Here is a 21161-nt window from a genome sequence, read left to right as displayed (position 1 = left end):
ATATACTGTGGAAAGAAATCTTTCATCTACAACACACTGTACCCGAAAATGGCATAATTGGAGTTAAAATTGAGATTGCCACAAAAGCTTAATTTAATTCGGTCAGTGGGTCATTTATAACAGCTCTGGTGAAGTCCAGGATCTGATTACTTTGGAGAAATTCGCCTTTAAGCTCATAGCTGCATGGTCGTGTGGCGACCCATCCCTATTTTCTTATTGGTCAGGAGGTTAGCATGCGACAGATATGAACAGTTAACATTTTCAAGGCTAACACCGCCCGGCAAGTTTTCAGAATTCTTCACAAGACCAGTTTTGAACCATGATACTTTAAGAAGATGTGAAGAAATGTATGATTGGTTTCCAACTAATCACACCTTCTAGACAGAGGGCGGATAAAGGCAGTGTGTAATCGATGCTCAACTTATTCAGATTTTGCTCTACTGCTTTCATACTGCTTTACTTTAGAGCACAACTTCACTTCGCTTTCCCACTACAATTCTACAAGATATTCTATGCCAAACGCCGTTTATTAGCCATGATGTCTTACAGAGGGAACACATTATTTCGTCTTCTGCACGACATAACCACTACAATATTAATTCCAGAACACGTGTGGTGTGCAAATCATCTGAACCCGCAAGTTACGTGTCGACTGACATTTATATAGGCATGGTTGGAACACATATTAATGTGCCATTTTAGTTTCAGTATGTGTGTATGTGTGAGTGAGTGTGTGTGTGTGTGTGTGTGTGTGTGTGTGTGTGTGTGTGTGTGTGTGAGGAAGCCTACTGTTACAAGAAGCCTGCAAGACAAGAAAAAAGGGGAATCATCATGCTGCTTGTAAGAGGAATCTCTACTTTCATCATGGTGCACGTTGCAAAGGATGTTCCTTCCAGAATGTGCCACTAAAAGAGGAGATCCCACCACACCCTAAAGGGTGCTAAAGGGACCAATCGTGAGACGTTACCAGCCAGGACTTAATCAACTTCCATCATAAAATGTTGAGAACCTTTTTTAAATATTAATTTCCTTTTCAGAAGGACTTCATTCTTGAAATAATATTTTCTATTATTTTGTGTTGTTACAGATTCTTAGCACTTCTCATCTACTAATTGGTGTTGGTAAATTTTGTGAATGATTGAAATACACTCATGTCCATAAAATCCAGAGCACCTTGAAAAACTAGGAATAGGATGTTCATATTCACAGGACATGTGCATTAGTATGTTCTGAAGAAACGATTAGCATTTGAAACATGTCGATCCTCAGGTTCAAGGTCCAATATCGATATCCCTGCGCATAACCACGGACTGGTAAATTGTGCTTGCGGCTCTCGTTGTCACTATAAAGCAAAGGTAATGGATCAGTGTGACTTGAGCAGAGGTGCATGATGCCTCGCAGACGTATGCAAGAAAAGTACTGTCAGATTAGTCACTTTGAATGAAGGTGAATTATGGGCATGAGAGAACGTGATACATCTATCTGGGAAATTGCAGCTCGTGTGCGAAGGAGTGTGTCAGCAGTGCAGCGGATGTGTACAGAACGTTCATAGAAGGTCGTAGATAACTACGAGGTGGGTCCGGTCACACCAACCAGACCCATCCCGAGAAGATCGACACCTCATCACAATGGCATTGCAGCACAGATTGGCATCCTCCTCGGCTATGGCGCAACAGTGGTACAGTGTAACACATCGTACACTATCAGGAATGAAAATCCGTCCCCGTTGATTGCGATCTGGGTTACCGACGCGTCGTCCAGTTCTCCGCCTACCTTTGAATAATGTGCATAAACATTCTAGACAGTGATGATGTATGGAACGACGTCACTGGGGACAGGAATGGCAGCAGTCAGTTTTTTCGGATGAATCCAGGTTCTGTTCGTTTATAAATGATGGCCGCATTCTCGTTCGTCGCAGAAAGGGGGGAGGCATCACACTGACTGCATTCACACAAGACATACAGAGCCAACTCAAGGCTTTATGGTGTGGGGTGCTATAGGGTACAAACATGAATCACAGCTGGTGCATGTCCAGGTCACTGTTAAAAGTTTGACCTACGTGAACGATATCCTGCGACCCGTAGCCATACCCTTTCTGCACGACACCCCAGACACCATATTTCAACATGACAATGCGCGACCACATGTGCTGCACGAACACGTGCCCTCTTGTTGTCACAGAATGTCAGGCTGTTGCCCTGGCCCACCTGATCATCGGACTTGTCGCTAATCGAAAATGTGTGGGATATGGTGAAAGGACGGATACGGCGCTGCTAACCACCAAAGATGAACTGTGGAACCACATGATGGCTATCCCCCAGGATGCCATCACACGTGGAACAAGTTATCAGTGCCCCTCGAGGACAAAGTGCCTACTAAGCAACAGGGTACATGTCATACCTGGGTGACTGAAATGCTAATCCTTTCTGCAGAACATACTAATGAACATGTCATGTGAATATGAATTTCCTATCTCTAGTCTTTAAAGGTGTTCTGTTTTATGAACATGAGTGCACTTCTATCAGTTGAAATGTGTTGATAATTTAAGTATTCAATTACTTGAATGCCACTAACAGTGTAGTGCACTAATAATAAAGTGTTAAAAATTATAGACCAATTTGTTTAACTTAGAACCTAAAAGACTAACTGGGATGGATATGATGCATTCCTTTGTGAATTTTTTATATAATGACACCTCATCTTGCATCATTTCATCAATGAAATATCAACTGTCACCCAAATGTTATTCATGTACATTAGGAACTAAACTTATGATATAAAAGTAAGTTATGTTAAAAGTAATGAACGTGGATTTAATGACCGAGTGTTAATAATAGGCTTTAATGCCACAGGATGCTCTATTTAAGAAATAGTCTAGCCTTGTTAAGTGACAGAATGGGATGATAGCTCATATTTATGATCACTGAGGAAGTAGCAACGAATATTGCATTATGGAGAGTATATTACTGAGCACATGAGGCGACCAGCTTAGTTTAAGGTAATAATCACCCTCATGTTTAAATTTGTTCCCACATGCCGCTGTCTAATATATGGTCACTTAATGACAAGTTGCCAGTGCCAATAGATCCCGATTATATTAGAGATCTATGGAAGAAGGCTAATAGTAACTTTAAAGCTTCTCATGAAAAAGTTAGAGAGGAATATGATCGTGGACGGAGGCCTACCAATTTAAAAGTTGGAGAACAGGTTATGGTAAAAAAAATTGTACCTGTGGGCAAGCTTGCTCCCAGACTTCGTGGGCCATGTATTGTTTTCGATTTCTTAACCCGCTGTCACCTTATTGGTCAGCAACCCAGCCAATGAGAGGATATTTAGGGTTCACCTTTCTCAGGTGAAACCAATAAAAAATTCCTTGTTTTAGTACATAGGCCACTAAAGCTTGGCAGTAAGCAAAGGTTATATTCCTTACAGTAATCATCTTAAATCATAAAATTAATTAGGTAACTTATTTTGAAATATGGAGGCTTTCTGCCCCGATCGTAAGAAATTCATATCATGTATTGCAATTAGATTTGTACAACCTTCACCTCCAATAAGGGTTTCTGTTTGTCCATGGCCTAATGGCCATAACCTAGCCCCAGTCTCCAAACCCTGGAAAACAGACACACACTCATCCGCTACACCGCCCGCCTCATAAAAACCTGCAAAGTAATAAAGACCCTCAATCTCCAGCAAACAATCTCTGTCACCGAACAAATTACTGCTTCAGTGCCCTCTAAGCCAACAGCAGCCATGTCGCAACATATGGCAAGCGATGCCGGTGTAGGGTAAGGGCCCACTCCACTCTGGTCCAGTCTCCTTCTGAACAGCACGCCGAAGCTCCATCCTTTCCGGCAAGGACTGGGGTGCGATAACTCAACCGCCTGCCCATCTTGGAGCAGCATTACTATATCTTGTCTGTGGTGGGCACCACCACGGCTAACCCTCTCAAGGTAGTGGGAGAGGCATGTCTGAGGGTACATGGGGGGGCCCGGGGGATACCACCCGGGTATAGGCAGTGTCAGTCGCTATTGCCGTCAAACTTGAACTAGGCATCACGGACTTTGAGAACTTCAGGAAGACTTCAAGACTGGTTTTCAAACTTTTTTTCTAAATTGAACATTCAGCAAGAAGTTTTCCATCCGTGAAATTCCAACATAATTTTTTTTTTTGCAAATTTCTACAGTGTCACCCAGGGAAGGAATATTGGGGGAGGGCGTCTGTACCGGGAGGTACACCTCAACCCTATGCATTTAAATGAAGTGTCTTGAAGAACGCTATCTACCACATAAAAATTGAAACAACTAGTGCAGGAAGTTGGTCAACAGATGTTACTACTAAAGTGTTAGAGTAATGTGTTATTTTTAGATTTCTTAAACTGACTGGATTTCACTTGTTTTTTTTGTGTATCACAGTTGGCAAAAGCTATTTCAAGAAGTTTGGACTTCTCCCCATAGATGTCTCTATTAACAAACTGATGTTATGCACTCTGGTGTAAAGGGGAACAACAAGAAATTTAAAGAAATGTTGTGTTTATAGGTTTTCTGAACTGAACGGATTACCTTTGTTTTTGATACTTCCAGGTTTTCAACACTTCTTACTCATCCCGCCAGCTTTGGACTCTGGCCAATAAAAATTTTGTGTATTTATTTTTCTACCAATCATAGGCTTCTTTTAACTTATCGACTGTCCAATAAAATTGAGGGGGTGTGTCTGGTCTTAGCCCAGAGCCATCTCGAACCTTCCTCTCAGGAATAAAAGCTGACGCTGTTTTGAGTCAACTTGTCTTACTGATCGTCATGCTATTGAGTGTGTGTGTGCTAAAAGAGGGGAAGGGGGCCTCATCCATCGGCAGGCAGAACATCAGCTAAGGTAATGGCCACCATTTTTCTATCTCAGTAGTTATCTCCGCGAGCTGACTCGAGGGGAAGGTTCCAATCTTTAACTATGTAACAGTCCATTTCCTAAAATGTAAACTTCTCTTTCTTCTCATGTAAACGTTCAAGTAAATCAAGTGTACTTAACTGAAATTCGGGAATAGAGAGTGTGATACACTCTCAAGTTTTTGGGGTGACTATGCTTTTTAACCATTTTCTATCTGTAGTCTTGTAAATTGTCCTCCATCTAGTCACCTCAGTAGTGTGGGACTAGCCTCTGCATCGTTGGGCCACTAGCCCAAGTAGGGTTTTAATCTTTGATTTCAGGGGCCAGTAATTGAAAATATTATTTTTCACAAAGGCCCGGCAGAAAGGGTACTCAATACCCCTGTGTAAACTTAAAAATCAATTGATAAGGTCTTGTTAAATGTAGGTTGTGCTTAGAGAGGCAATGGTTTGCTGAAGTCCAATAATACTAGAATTGTCAGTTTTTGCTCATCAACAGCCTGTCTTACATCGTCAGTCACACTTAGTAAGGTAGTACACCTACTGTGATTTCGTCAACAACCTGACTGGTGTGGGTCTAGTATGTCGTGGTCATTGAGATAGTTCGCAATTTGATTATGCACAATGTGTTTGAGTCCCCTCGCTATTATAGACAGTATATTAATAGGTTTGTAGTCACTGTTTAGTCTAGAATATTTTGTTTTTGGGAAGGGCTGTACCAGGGCCATTTTACAGACATTTAGAAATACAATATTTTGAAGGGAGAAGTTGTATATGAATGTCAATAATGGAATAATAGCACGATAATTTTCTTTAGCATTATAATGTATATATTTTCCACCCTTATGGATTTAGTTTTAATTTGCAAGATAGCCGCTTTCACTTGCAGGTGTTATTTATTTATTTATTTATTTATTTATTTATTTATTTATTTATTAATGTCTTTCTGTACATAATTTAAAGTTAATGTGAAATGTAATTTGTATGAAATGTAAAGCATCATAAAAATCATTTTAACATTTTAAAATTAATTTATAATATTTACTATTATTAAAGCTATATCTCGAAAAATATCAACTATAATGTTACTAACCTTACATTGACATTTTATTCATTTAACTTAATGATCTAAAATTTAAGGGTACTTCTAAGAGTAAATCAATCTGAGTGTAGGTAAAATTTCCAGCACATTCTTCTGAATAGCTTTAGGTTGCTTATGTCTCTAATTTCAGCCGAGAGAGAATTCCAGGAACGTATGGTCCCCGGTACAAATGACTTGTTATACGTACTACTGTGATGAGTGGGGATGGACAGCAGGGTTTGTACTGATGACCTTGAGGGTGTTCTGCCTGAGGGAGAGAGGTAGTTGAAATCTATTCTCAGATAATGTGGTTTACCTGTTCGCAGTATTTTGTGAAGAAGAGAAACAGCATGGTATTTATGTCTATCACATAATCTTAACCAGGACAGCTGATGGAGGAATGGGCTGATGTGGGAATGGAGCGGAACATTTAGAATGAATCGAATGCAGGCATTATGCGCCCGTTGAAGTTTAGAACCAAGTGAACAACTTATGTTATTATAGACTACATCACCATAATCAAATATTGGTAGTATTATTCCTTGAATGAGCAGTTTCCTGGTTTTGACAGGTAGAAAATCTCTCAGTTTGTATACTGAGTGTAATGAACCGAATACACGTTGACAAATTTTTGTTACGTGCTCTGACCAACTTAAATACTTATCAAAAATTATTCCAAGGTTCTTAACGGAGTCTTTCAGTGCTATAGGTGTTTCACTGATCTTGACAACCGGTACGTTGATGCTTTCTAACTTGGCATGCACTTTTCTAGATCCTATTATGATGGCTTGCGATTTTAATGGGTTTACTTTCAGGCAGTGGCTACTAGTCCATTCGTTAATGTTAAATAAGTCTTCGTTTAATTTCATGGTTGCTTCTTGTATGTCATTCGGCTTGGTATGAATAAACAATTGGATATCGTCAGCGTATAAGTGATATTTACAGTTCATCAGTTGTTCTGATAGGTCATTCATGTATAGGGAGAACAGAAGTGGTGATAACACCCCACCCTGTGCTACCCCCATCCCAGTATTTCGCCACCTAGCCACATTGTCTCCCACTGACACACATTGTTTACGTCCACTGAGATAGGAACGTACCCAGCATAATACATTATTAGAAAATTTCATCATTTCTAATTTAGCTAGTAAAATGTCTTTATCTACGCAATCAAATGCCTTTGTAAGGTCGAGAAGAATAAGAATTGTCATTTGTCCGTTATCCATTGCTAGCTGAATGTCGTTAGTTACTTTTACTAATGCTGTGCTGGTACTGTAGTTCGATCTAAACCCTGATTGATATCTGTCGAGTAAGTTATGATGTAAGAGATAGGCTGTCATTTGTTTGTGTACTAGTTTCTCCAGTACTTTTCTTAGTACAGGGAGAATACTAATAGGGCGGTAATCGTCAAGGGTTGTGGGGGTACTGTTTTTCTGCAAGGGTCGGATGATGGCATTTTTCCAGTTCCCAGGAAAGATTCCCGTCATAAGAGAGGTGTTAATAATATGCGTTATTGTAGGAAGAATGATGTCTAGAATTCTTCTTAAATGGGACAGGTTTATTCCATCGTGTCCAGTAGACTTTGATTTTATGTCATTAAGGGCACTCTTTACATCACCTGGAGTCACGTGAGAGAAGTAGAATGTTTCACCACCATGCTTTCCCTTTGAAAATATTCTGTCAATAGTGGCTCTCTTGGTATTTCCGTTCGTCTGGACGTTTCTTGAGCTAAAATACTCATTCAGATCATCCAAAGGTACATTACAGTTACTGTCCTTTGTCTTCGTTTTACTTAGACCCATATCTCGGAGAGTCTTCCATGCAACAGCAGAGTCATGTGTATTTAAAATTTCGTACGAGTAGCGTATTTTAGCGTTTCTTATCATCTGCGTGGTTTTATTTCGAAGTTTTTTATAATTCTCAAAATTTTCCTGCGCTGGATGTTTCACATAGTAGCTATAGGCTGAGTCCCTATCTTTCATTTGATCACGAATTTCTTGATTGAGCCACGGGTTAGAGGGTCGCTTTACTCGAGCAGTACGTAATGGGGCATGTCTGTCGTATAAAGTTAAGAGAAGTTTGTTAAAATGAGATACTTTGTCGTCAATGTCCTTTATATACTGAATTGTGTGCCATGGTGTGCTCAGAGCGTCCTCAATGAGAGCTTCGTCGTTCAAATTTTTGAAATCCCTGTATTTGATTATCTTAGGCCTGTATTTTGGACATTTTAAAGAGTATGCAGCGTAAATCATGTCATGGCGGGAAAGGCCTGGCACAGGCATCTGTCCATGTGTCAATATACGGTCATTATTGTTTGCAATGATTAGGTCGAGGAGTGTGTGCGAGGTTGCAACATGGTGTGTGGGTTGCAAGGGCAGAATTGTCATATTAATTGATTCAAACATGCATGTTAGTCGCCTAGTCTCAGTGGTTTCATTTCTCAGGTCAGTGTTGAAGTCTCCCATTAAAATCATATGTTCATACCTGAATATTAAATCCTGTAGCGCTTCTTCTAAATCTGTGATGTTTCCAGTCTTCGGTGGGCGGTACACTACACCGAGTAAACACTTCGTACCACGAATTTCAATTTCTACAAACAAGAACTCTGCTCTGTGAGAGTATTCACTTGGCGATTTAAATATTACCTTGTATTTCAAATCATCGCGTATAAATATTCCGACTCCGCCTCCAGGCTTTCCCTCTCTGTCGTTCCTAATTAAAGTGTATCCACTCATTTTAACCAGCGCTGAAGGTATAGATTGACGCAGCCATGACTCTGAAATCATTATAGCATGCAGATTACAGGTGTAAAATATTTCGGAGAATTCTGAGAAATGTGGGACAATGCTCTGTGTATTGACATGTGCGATTTGTAGAGAAGTAGGGTAGGGCGCAAGAATGTCTTTGAGACGGTTAGCGGTATTCTGCGAGGGGGCTGGCACGACGGGGTAATGACCTGCCTGGGACAGTGGTGAAAGGAGGCTGAAATTAGAGACATTTGTTTCCTGGTTGCTAAATGTTGTCAACTTGAAAGTTAAATGATGACAACTGATAGTAAGAAGTACCTACTACAACTATAAGATTATCACCTAATCAAAACTACAACTATGTGGAAAATTAACTTAAGTGAACTAAAATAACTATATTACACAGAGTCTGCTCGTGACTAGCGAATGCTGTTCAAATCTGAACGATTAGTTATGGCTATTTTACGGTTCCCTTGTTTTACGTATATGATTCCATCTCTAGACCATACGTTCTGGACGGTAAATTTTGCAGCAGCGTCCTGAAGAAGTCGGAGTCTTGCTGGAGTTAGGTCCTCGCGGATGGTTTTATTCGTGCCCTTAAGTTTCTTTTTGTTCGTGAACATAGCGTTCCTCTTACGGTATGACACAAACTTGACGATTATAGGTCGCGGACGCCCGTTCTGGTTTTTCCCAACCCTGTGAGACCTATCAATGTCATCCACAGAAAGACTGACCCCGATTTCTTTCGCAATGTCAAGAACTAAATTGTCAGTGTTCTCGTCCGCAGTTTCCGGTATACCGAAAACACATAGGCACTGCCTTCTTTGATATTGTTCCAAACAGTCAGTTTTATCCTGCAGTTCAGTTTTTAAATCACTGATTGTTTTGTCCCGCTCCTCTAGAGCCCTCCTAAGTTCTTCAATTACACTCGTATTAAAATTGATAGTTTCTTTTAATTGGTCAACAACTGACTTTGTTACCTGGTCCTGGATAAGGTTGGCAAGCGTGCCAAGTGTCTCCTTGCTGCTCAGCGCTTCCTGTACGGCCTGCTTAACTATGGCTTCCATTGGCACTTGCTTCACCTTGCGTGGCATTATTAATTTATTGGATTTTTTGCCTTTTCCTTTCACCAATCACTTCACTAACACTCACTCAGAACCACTGCACTGGTAGAGATAATGTTATACACTCTGAGCTGCCACACTACGAATATTCACCTGCTAAATCCACGTTCGCCACGAGCCTCGTATTCTGCGTCTATGCACTGTCCGCCATTATATATTAGACATATATTAGACATAACTACAATAAAATCTGCCTACGGGTGGCGTGTTGTAAATTGCCCGCAAAAGATTTTCTCTTGCTTCTTCGTTTAATTGAACATGGGAGGATACAAAGCGATTATTCAATTCATCAAGAGAAATCTCCAAATCGTCTACCTTGTCCAGTTTATTTAGTCCAAATTTTTGGATTGACTTCCATAAGGTAACGGGTCTTATGTCAGGTTTTATAAGGTCATGGGCATACCATAGTCGAGCGTTTCTTACTGTCAGAGTCATTTTATTATGTATTCGTTTGTAATAGATAAAGTTTTCCTCTGTCGGGTAACGTTTGTATTTCCTATGAGCTGCATCCTGCTTAGCCATCATTGCTCTAAAATCATCATTTAGCTATGGGGAGAGTCTTCTACAGACACGTGATGTTCGTAGAGGGGCGTGCTTGTCAAAAAATTGTAGTATCATGTTATTGAATGTGGTGACCATGTCGCCAATGATGGTTTCACGAGTTAACTTCTGCCACGGCATCGAAATTGGGCCTTCCAATAATTTTTCATTGTCAATACGGCTATAGTCTCTGTAAGTTACGTACTTAGGTTTATGTATGGGACATTGCAGTGCATAAGACATAAAGATAATGTCATGGGCTGACAGTCCAGGAGGAGATGTCTGGCCGTGATGTAATACTCTGACAGGCTTGTTCGTTACTATTGGGTCCAGTAGTGTGTGTGAAGTTTTAGTGAGGTGAGTGGGAGAAAGCGGGAGGATCATCATACCGCATGCCGGAAACGTATTCAATAGATGGGTGGTTTCGGAATAATGTGGATCTAGAAGGTTTGTATTGAAGTGTTCCATCATTATAAGATGTTCGTAGAGAGGTAACAGTCTGTAAGGATCAGTCTCTAAGTCATTCAGACGGCGAGATTTAGGTGGCTTGTATAGAGCACCTACTAAGCATTTCAGAGTAGAGACCTGTATCTCTATTAATATGTACTCAGGTTTTGCTCATACTGTTGAGGCGACTGGCAGATAATTTGAAGTTTCAAGCGTGAAGAGACAAAAGCACAGACCCCACGTCCCCCTTTGCCAAGTCTGTCATTCCTCACAAGGCAGTAGCATTACACATTTACAACATGTAAATTGTTTCTTTACAATTTATTCTTGGTATAAAAGACATGCCCAAGATTAATGTGATAAAAACTGAAAAAATGTGCTTCTAGTAACAAATATCTGGCAGAAGAATGAATTTCCTGAAATTTTCCGAATTCCCTGAAGTTTCATGGTTTTCCCTCTATTTATCGAATTCTCCGACATTCCCCGGTTTCCAGTTTTCCATACGGGTGGACACCCTGTTAAGCCCGTATTTGTATGGTGAGGGCACAGTCTTCTTATTTTTGTTGAAGAAGTGAAAAAAGGTTCACGACTGTGTGTTGCCGTGTGCGTCTTTACTAGCCAATGTGATAGCCTCCTCTTGTCATATTAGTCAAATGGGGACGCTCGTGCTTGAAGTTGGCTACAGCTTCAATGTTGAAATCTGCTATTGAGGGATGTGTGACAAAGAATCTGTAATGAGAGGAGGGTAGAAGGATTTTTAAAATTAGAGAAGAAAGGGTTATATCTGACAAAAATGCTGTGTATTCAATTACTTACCCCGTCGACCTTTCTGGTGTGATCTAGTTGCCTTAGCAGCATCAGAACGAACGACACTTGCACTTCTTGTATCTGTATGGTATCAAGGGAAGGGGGTGTGGTGAAAGAGAGGAGATGGGCGGAGCATTGAGCTTATGTGCTGTTGGCTGAACATTTACGGCGATAATAGCACAAACGTCTTCAGAGCAGCTAAAGAAATCAAGACCTTTCTCACAAATCAACCTTCAGAAAACCAACTCTTCACACAACTGCAGGCATGGGACTGACATGGCATTTCATCCTCCCTGCAGCACCATACTTTAGTGGAAACTGGAAAGCAGCTGTCAAGAGTCTGATATATCAGCTCAGAAGAGTGATGGATTATTATTGCTTCACCAACAAAGAATGGACCACTCTTATAACATATATATCCTCTCACCAAATATTTTTTTAGATGTGTCTTAATTGAGTAAATTTTTGTTTGTGAACTCACAACAAGTTTCCTCACTTTTATAACACATGTTCCTCTATGTAACACTTTGACTAGAGTAATCAGGATCCTGATTTTTATCCCTTAGACATGAGATCATGGCTGATCATGCCCATGCAATGGGCAAAAAATGTCCAATTAACTTAGTATGACAAGATGTATATCTTAATTTTAAGAACCCAACGTGTATTAAACACAGGGATTTCAATAAACTTTTGTAACATTGGTGAATTAATGTACATTTCAATATGTACCAATCATGAAATTTGTAACATATAATTATCTGAGATTGTCGTAAACAACCCACGGAGTCAAACTGATGTCCACTATTCGTATCAGGGTTGAACCTTATATACAAATGTTAGATTAATGTTGTGTAGGAAACTATCAACTCACACACAGACTATGAATCCAAACATAGATCAAGAATGCCATCTTCTTGTGAGTGGAAAACTGCACAATACTCCAATACCAGTGAAGAAGAAACATTAGAAATTCTGCATTATCTCACAAATATAATTATGATGGCGGAACACCTCGACTACTTCATCCTGGCACCCAAGTCTCTGAGAGACAAGTTTAGGATTCCATCAGCAAGGGGGACAGAAAGGAGCCACGCTCATACACGTCTCAAGTGTTCTAAGTTGAATGCAGATACCTCAGAACAATTCATGTGAAATACACAAAAAGTGCCTGTAGCCCCAACATACCAATTCCATAAAACTAGCATAGACTAATCTGGACCAATTCTAATAAAAAATCCTGTGAAATCGAACAAGACCAGAATGCCTAGCAACCAAGGCTGTCTACATAGACATGATACCTGATCTCACCACAACAACATATCCTATGCACTTTATTGACTTATTTCTCATAGAGGTTAACCCCTGAACATTTATAGCAATAATTGCACAAACTTCTTCAGAGCAGCTATAAAAATCAAGGCCTTTTGGCAAAACAACCCCCAGAAAACCAACTTTTCATACAACTGCAGGCATGGGAATGACGTGACATTTCATCCCTTCTACAGTACCACACATTGGTGGAATCTGGGAAGCAGCTGTCAAGAGTCGGATATAATACCTCAGATGAGTGACGGATTCTTATCGCTTCACCAACAAAGAATGGACCATCCTTACAACACATCCACTCACGAAAGCTAAATGATAACCCTTTTGACACTTCTTAACTAACTACATCCCATTTCCGTATAGGAGAGCCAATTACTACACCCTTTGATTATGATTATACTTCCTCTCCCATTACACCCTTGTCCACAAGGCTATATTTTCAATAGCTAACCCAGAACTTGTGGAAGAGGTGATGACACGAATACCTCAATAAAAGGGCAATGAAATACCCCATAGCAACATACTCATACTGAAAGAAGAAAGCAAGTATACTATGAAGTGGACGATGACAGTGATCAAATGTGTATCCTGGTAATGACAAATTCATTCATGTAACGAATGTTCAGGTGAGTAACAGTGAACTTACAAGGCCTATTCACAAACACTATCCCTTACGAAGTATGAAAGAGAAAGGTAAGAAAACTCCTGAATGGCTTATTTCTTCCATTGAAGGTATAAGTAATATTATATGTCACAATGGACAAGTAACACCATAGACCACATTAGGAAGTATAAGAATATTTTTCACTTGCAACGAGACGGCTACAATGTGTGTTGTATATAAGCGAATGCTCACAGTAAACAAGCATATCACCTGCAACTTGCATCACAAATTACTGTATTATCTAGAAATCAAAAAGTAATATAATAAATAAGATAACAAAGGTGAATCATTTGGAAACAACTAATAAAATATCCTGTAACAGTAACAAAACGACGAATGTAATAGCTACTTTGTGTTCAAAACTATTCACAAATTCAAAAGTAAAAGTAGGAATGATACCAGATCCCAAGTGATATAAAGTACAGGTCTTTGGAATCATCCTAACAGCTGCACAATTCATAATGCAAAATTGTGGAACAACTTGAAGGAAAAGTAAAAATCAGGTAGGTCAACAGTCAATCTCATAAAAAAAATACAGTTTCTGTAGGACTATCAATCATGTACAATGAAATGAAGGATCAAACCCTGGTATCTGTTGAACAATTTCCTAACCATTTCCATTACCTGACAATGGCTTATGAAATTATGTACATTACCTCAAGAGGGTTATCCTGCGATGACCCTGGCTCTGTTAACTCTGATTTTACTTCTTCTTTCACAGCTATCACTTCTGATACATGTTCAAAATTTTCCTGTGGAAAATAACATATATTATGTATGCTCATAACACTCATCTACAAAAAGAGTCACCAAGAAATGAGCGTGTTAATTCATTAATTTCCAGTATTAAAGTTACTTTCAGAATTTCATTCATGTTTAAGGAAGATTTCTACCAGCAGAGGATTGTTATAACCAAAGGCTGTACTGAGAATGGTGTTACTATTCTTGCTCACTCCTCATGTGAGAGAGAGGATGAGACTGAGAACAAAATATAAAATAAGAAACATCTTCTAGCCATATCAGAAGATATACTACCAGGGATAGAATTGGGGCCATCTCACACAGAATTTTGAAGGAAGCAGCCATAGGCACAAACACTAAATTGTATGAACTATTTTCATATGTACCATCATATCAATCGAATCTTTAAAGTTGTTTGAACCAATCAGAAGTGTTACAACGGTTTTAAATATTTTTTTGTTCTCAGCATACAGTTTGTTTATAAACAGATTAAAATAACTTGAAAGAATGGAATCACATTCTCTAGTCTGGTTTTGCTGAGATCACAGGGGCTACATAAAGCATTAAGACAGTTTTGTATCAAAAAGCATATTTCAATGCTTCCAAGTGTAAAATAAAAAAATAAACATGAAAGAAGCAGGCTTATCACAGTCACATACCAGCAAAAGATGTGCTGTTGCCGAAAGTCAAAGCAACTAGAAATGAAATATTTCACTACTACAAGCATGTTATGTAGTGCTCTGTGAAGAACTGTGCGGATGAGAACACTGTCAGTGGAGAGTCAGCAGTGATGAAGTGTACATGTGCAGTTTCAGAAGATCTTTTATGATCTACTACGAGACACTTAAATACTCACTTCGAATCATTAAACCTTGTCAGCACCAAACGGGGGGAAGGATTGTGATCAAAAGCTTATGTTCTAATATAAGTTAGCTTACTAATAAAAGTGAATTAAAGTATGAAGTTCCAGAAAAAACGGACTTAACCCTAGTAACCGAACTAAGGAATGGATGAAAAGGATGCACAAGAAGGAGAGGGAAATAAATACAATGAGGAAAGAAAAAGTTTTTGTTTAATGTGCCTTGAGGCCTTGAAGTGTCACAGCCCACTAAGAAGGGTCATATTAAAGATATTATTCTCAGAAATTGTGCATTCTAGAGACCACAGATATAAATTAATTCAACATCTGTGCAAAATACTTACTTTGAGAGAACATATATTCAGATTTTGAGCTATTTTATCCCTCACATGCCATAGGCCAATCTGCTCTTCCTTTAACACACACATATTCCAGCACATTGTAGATATGAGGGTAATGCAGAATAATCACACCCGTGTTGACTTTTTGTTTAGCAGACTGGAGAATCCAGTCTCAAAAACTTGAATGAAAGATTTGTCATTTAACTTCTTCTACACTAATTACAATAGGAGTCATTATTTTTAACATGTGGTGGTAATGGTGGTGCAGTAGTGTTGGAAGATTTGGTTCAAAGAAAATACAACGGCCATCCATCCTCTATTACAATCAGAGGGGAAAATAGAAGATGTGCAACCCCTAAACCAAAATAATTTTGATACTGACAGTAAAAGGTACAGACTAATCCAACCCCAACCTTAACTTCCGAAGAGTTGGCAGCTTTGTGTAGCACTTTGTTTGTGGTGTAATCGGAGACAAAGAAACAAAACAGATGCGTACTATGCATAGATGCTCATGCAGCAAGTGGTGACTGTTGGTGATAATACTGAGGAAGCACATAAAAAATTATGCCCCTGCCAAACTTATTCAGTTTTTAAGGGTTAATTTCTGACCTCTATAAAGTTATCTGGAATGAGACTTACAAGTGATGCAGTTGTTGTTCCTTCAAACCAGGCTGGTTCCTCTTTGATCTTTGCTTCGAGGTCCATTTTGCACTGCAAACTGAAGTAGTTAGAACGTACTGCACTTGTTGATTACTTCCAATGACCTTACACTGAAACATAAACCAGAAAATTATATTACCTTATTGATGTCATTGATATTTTGTGTCTGTCAACAGACTAAGCAGCAACCTTGTAATTTTACATGACCATTAATATTATGACCACACTGAAAAACCCAAAATTTTACAGGACTGTTGATATTGTGATCATACCTATAGGACCTCAAAGTTTTCTATGACTGATACTTCGATCAAAGTGAAGGACCTCCAGATTTACATGACTTCTAAAACACTGATCTCTTCCATATGAAATATAAGTTAACATATCTGTCGATATCAAGATCATAGTCAAAGGACACCTAGTATTACATGACACCTTATATCGTATTAATAGCTGTATAACATACAGCTTTATATGGCAGTGAAACCGCAACAAGATGACCTTTAATGTTAAAAATCCAACGCACAAAACTTTTGGAAAATTCAGTGACCATAGGGTTTGCATATCACTCTGATCACGCGGGCGCATATCTCGGAATCTTCATACCATTTTTATCCTTTGCAATCAGCTTCAAAACTAACTGAACAAGTTCACAGTTCTTTGAGATATGTTCCATCAAAATTTTCCTTACCAGGATCAAATTCTCTCAAAACATTCTCCTCTCACCAAGCTGATTCACTATCACTTTATTTGAGACATGTTCTATCAGTCTGACCTTTAAGAACTTCTGATAACACGGCCTTTAGAAGGCTTCAACTCTGTTTTACTTGGCACCAGTTAATATCTGTGTTTCACTTCCATACGGTGTCATACTCCTTACTCAGTGTAAACATAATTTTTACATTTGTCAATCTGTTGATCCCAAAGAACGTGGTGGAGAACAGATGGGAATTTAGGCTGGATTCAGTGATGATATTTATCGATACTGAGAAGGCATATGTCAGTGTAACATGGCAAGTGGTCTCGGATGCATTGATAAAAAAGAAGACAGGCAGAGGTGAAGAGCCAAATACAAAAGCCATGAACGAAAGGTGAGTAAGTAGTATGAATACTATGATAGGACAAACAAACTGGTTCAAAGTAGAAACAGGCCTTTAAAAAGGATGTGTATTATCCCCTCCAATCTTTATTACAGTCATGGATGAAATTCACAAAAGTATACAACAAAAAATGAAAACCAAGGAGGCAAAGGCCTCACTCTTTGCAGATGAGACAGTAATATGTGAAGAAGATGAAATGGAAGCACAAGAACAAGATACTGTATGGAATCAGGAGATGGAGCAATATGGAATGAAAATAGGTGGGGAAAAGTGTATGATAGTAGTGGTGACGACAGGTAATAGAGAAGGATGTGGGAATATTGAAATAATTGGAAGACCATTAGCAGTTGTGGAAAGCTTCAAGTATTCGGGGAGAATAACTGCAGAAGATGGGAAAATAAGTTATGAAATTGGAAAGAGAATTCAACAAGCCAATGCGTTTTACCAATGTGTGAGATGTATAGTCTGTAACTGGGACGTCCAATGGAATAAAGAAAATATTTCACCCTATGTATTACACACCAAATTTGACATATGCATCAGGCATATGGACAACAACAAAACAAGATGAACGCAGAATGCAAGAGGCCAAGATGAAATTCCTTAGAGAAATAACAGGGAGGGCATAAAGGGATAAAGTCAGAAACATAGAAATGACGCTGATGATGATGATGTTTGTTGTTTTAAGGGGCCTAACATCGAAGGTCATCGGCCCCTAGAAACATAGAAATGAGGGAGTGAATTGGATTCCCTGAACTGAAAGGCAAGATAGAGACTGATAAGCTGAAATGGTATGGACACATGATAAGAATGGAAGAGGATATAGCTCCACAGTAAGTATTTACAGAGAAAGTCATAGGAGAAAGACATTGACGAATGCCCAGAGAGGGGAGAATGGATATGGTGAAAGAGAGTACAGACAAGAGTGGAGTAAAAGTAGAAAAAATATTCGACGAAGGGAAGGAGTGGTGGAGAGAAAAAACTGAGGAGGTTCTTGATTCACATTACTACCCAAAAGACTGGAAATGGAAAATGAAGAAAATTCTGTTGAACTGAAGGCAAAAATTTATACAATACTGCTATCAGCTAATTTCACCGAACAATGCCACCAACCTTTACTTAAGTGTCCTTTCTTAATTTTTCTGTGCATGCCATGTCTAATGACACAACCGAGTGGTGTTTACCAGAGTGCCCCTTGTAGGGAGTTCCATGTCAAACAATTGGTTTAAATGTTAAGCAGTTTTTATTGTTCCCCACGTGGTACGAAAATTGTCTATGTTGAATACCTTGAGTGGTGCCTTAGTGAATTCATTTCACCCAACAGCAGTGTTCGTTAGTCACTCTGTGATATTTTACTGGAAATGTAAACATACTGCACTAACAATTAATACTAAAATTTCTCCTACAAGCTTCGTTCCTCTGGCAAATTGAGTTGATTCTTATGCATTGCCAGGGAACAGGTTTCTACGTAAACACATACCTATTCAGGTAACTATGATCAATACTGAAGTGTGCCGTGTTTACTTGTTCGGGCCATCACAGGTTATTCTAATAATCTGTTAATGGGTTTACTTTTAAGCAACTACATTTTAGTTACAACAGCCAGAATTTATTCCTGAAGATTGTTCTTCCATTCCTGGTAGCAGCTTAATGTTGCACTAACAACTCCAAGGGAAAGGAATAAGATTAGGTGTGCAATGGCATTAATTAATGTTAATTAACGATAAAATGGGGAAACCACGGAAACGTTTTTCAGGACTGCAGATCCTAGGATTCGAACCCATGCAAACTCACCGCTACTCAACCCTGAAAACCTGTTACACACCAATAAATCATAGAGGCAGCTAACTGTTACCTAAATCATCACGAATAAATACCGGATATAGCTGCTGTGGGGTAATGGTGATTGTGATACAGAAGAATCTCCATAACAACACTGATCTAACAAGATACAGGTATCTAAATGGAAACCTCTCAAGATTATGAAATCTACTACCATATGTCCTGGCATACAGAATAAAGAACAACTCAACATTCACAACGTCACTATAAAATTGCACACAGAGGTAAATAACACAGCAAAACAATAATTAAAATTACACCTTACATATCGCAATTTATTTCTGAAACTACCATCCGTATTTCTTCATCTGCGTTTCTCTTCAGAAAAAAATCCTCATTCCGCTAAATTTAGATATACGATATATTTCTACTACCAGGGTGCAAAATCAGAAAGAAGTGGTGAGGTGGGAGAAGGAACATAGGGCTTAACTACTGGTGTTTATTTCAGGCAGTACCTGGCAGGGGGGAGGGGGTAGAAAATTCCCCTGTAATTTAATTACCCTTCCACCCAGAAAAATTTAAATTTGAGATATTTTTGTTTGAATTTTGCTGTTATAAGGGGAACGATAAACATTAGAACGTCATTCCAATCAGCTGACAAGTTCATGAGAGACTGTCGCTGTCTTATGAAAGGCCAGGCGAGGCGCAATTTGTCATGATTTATTGCTTTTTTAATGGAACTTTCCTCTACAAGGGCTTTGAGTTGACAGAACAAATCTGTCAGTTTGTACCCTGCTCAAGTGAATATTTTCCTATTGATACCTATGGGAAACACACACACTCCAAGAAGTACAGGAGTGGTGTAAATTCGCGCTATCGCTATCGACCTATCGCGACTGACCTGTCTAAAGCATTTGATATGATGGATCATGGGAGACTACTGGCACAAATGAGCGCAATTGGACTAGACAAAAGAGTGACTGAATGGGTTGCTATATTTCTAGAAAATAGATCTCTGAGAATTAGAGTAGGTGAAGCTTTATCTGACTCTGTAATAATTAAGAGGGGAATTCCTCAAGGCAGTATTATCGGACCTTTATGTTTTCTTATATATATAAATGATATCAGTAAAGGAGTGGAATCAGAGGTAAGGCTTTTTGCGGATGATGTTATTTTCTATAGAGTAATAAATAAGTTACAAGATTGTGAGCAACTGCAACGTGACCTCGAAAATGTTGTGAGATGGACAGCAGGCAATGGTATGTTGATAAACGGGGTTAAAAGTCAGGTTGTGAGTTTCACAAAAAGGAAAAGACCTCTCAGTTTTAATTACTGCATTGATGGGGTGAATGATCCCTTTGGGGATCATTGTAGGTATCTAGGTGTTTATATAAGGAAAGATCTTCATTGGGGTAATCACATAAATGGGATTGTAAATAAAGGGTACAGATCTCTGCACATGGTTATGAGGGTGTTTAGGGGTTGTAATAAGTATGTAAAGGAGAGGGCATATAAGTCTCTGGTAAGACCCCAACTAGAGTATGGTTCCAGTGTATGGGACCCTCACCAGGATTACCTGATTCAAGAACTGGAAAAAATCGAAAGAAAAGCAGCTCGATTTGTTCTGGGTGATTTCCGACAAAAGATTAGAGTTAAAAAAATGTTGCAAAGTTTGGGCTGGGAAGAATTGAGAGAAAGAAGAAGAGCTGCTCGACTAAGTGGTATATTCCGAGCTGTCAGCGGAGAGATGGCGTGGAATGACATTAGTAGACGAATAAGTTTGAGTGGCGTTTATAAAAGTAGAAAAGATCACAATATGAAGGTAAAGTTGGAATTCAAGAGGACAAACTGGGGCAAATATTCATTTATAGGAAGAGGAGTTAGGGATTGGAATAACTTACCAAGGGAGATATTCAATAAATTTCCAATTTCTTTGAAATCATTTAGGAAAAGGCTAGGAAAACAACAGATAGGGAATCTGCCACCTGGGCGACTGCCCTAAATGCAGATCAGTATTGATTGATTGATTGATATAGAAATGACAAGGGAGGAGAAC

Source organism: Anabrus simplex, chromosome X (genome assembly GCF_040414725.1).
Source record: "Anabrus simplex isolate iqAnaSimp1 chromosome X, ASM4041472v1, whole genome shotgun sequence".
Lineage (NCBI taxonomy): Eukaryota > Metazoa > Arthropoda > Insecta > Orthoptera > Tettigoniidae > Anabrus > Anabrus simplex.
Note: the sequence above shows the minus strand (reverse complement) of the source record.